This window comes from Echinococcus granulosus (genome assembly GCF_000524195.1).
Source record: "Echinococcus granulosus chromosome Unknown EG_S00402, whole genome shotgun sequence".
Classification (NCBI taxonomy): Eukaryota; Metazoa; Platyhelminthes; class Cestoda; order Cyclophyllidea; family Taeniidae; genus Echinococcus; species Echinococcus granulosus.
The window spans coordinates 5,911-7,062 of record NW_020170781.1 but is presented as its reverse complement, the minus strand read 5'-3'; the positions used below and the strand labels follow the sequence as shown (position 1 = coordinate 7,062).

Here is a 1,152-nt window from a genome sequence, read left to right as displayed (position 1 = left end):
AAAAATGTGAAATGCGAACCCACAAAAGACCCCAAACACAATAGACTAAGCAATAGTAGGCACTGATGCTTAGTTGTTCAACTGTTCGGTTATGAGACATTTGAATGGTCTCAACGACGATCGCGTGTGTATCCCTGTCAGCACCGATCTCAGGCATGGAGGCCACGCCCCCACCATCACCGTTATTCCAGTTCGTGGAACGCCCAATCTTTGCATCGCTACCTACTGATTGTGCCTAAGTATATCAACTGGCGTGTCGCCTTTCCATCGGAGCACCAAACACAGCACAACACAACAAGAACTGAGTAGCAAGTCAGATGCCCCCGTAATTCGCAATCGTAAAAGACAACTTTTGTTGCGTAGACGTCTACCCGGCAATACTTCAGCGTCGACAAAAGACGTGGGCAAATGTAGCCGAAAAACGCCTTACGGAATAAAATCAAATATTCTGACTCGGTTTGGCTTGACTACACTACCTCCAATAGCAACAAACCTAAATAATCATGTAAAACAAATCCCTACCGCGTCAGTGGTGACGTAACGTCGAGGCTCCTGACCATCGCCAGGTGATCTCCTCTCAGGGATAACTTTTGACCTGGGGTCCTACACAAAGCACAACACAGAATATTTTACTGGATTTCACAAAATTCTAGCAACAAATATGAAACAGAAGGGCATTGGTAGAAAGCTAAACCATTTGAGACGATCCAGTTCTCGCCTGTAGTCTTTCGGCCCCTTTCGATGCTAACAACAGAATCTCCTACTCACTGCAGTGGCATATGGCGTCTCTCGATGTCATTTTGGGAGCACCATCAGTAGCAGTGTCAAGGGAAGTTGAATCCAGTTATCAGCTATCCCATTTGTTTCCATAGGAGGGAAACTACTGAGATTAACCAAATATGTGGTCACAGGCAACAGAAGAAGCAATCACAACAAAGCTTTCAACAAGTGGAATGGTACCAAACTTCCATGAGCTAGAAAAAGGAACCATGGAGCTGTCAAGGTGTATATTTGACGATACTTAACCTACATGAAAGACTGGTATTTACTCAATGCTTTGCAGCGGCTTAATGAACCAAGATAGGTCACTGGGTAACATAAAAAATAAGGCGCCATGGATATGATCCACGGATTCAACCTTCCTGCAGGTCG

The 1,152-nt window shown here is 44.9% G+C and overlaps 1 protein-coding gene across 1 annotated transcript in view; it reads left to right on the top strand.

Annotated features, from left to right (window-relative positions):
- The window catches only part of EGR_11132 (hypothetical protein), a gene marked incomplete at both ends in the record, with an annotated part of 8,053 nt that overhangs the window by 1,064 nt on the left and 5,837 nt on the right, over positions 1-1,152 (top strand). The gene's annotated exons all lie outside the window — the stretch shown is intronic.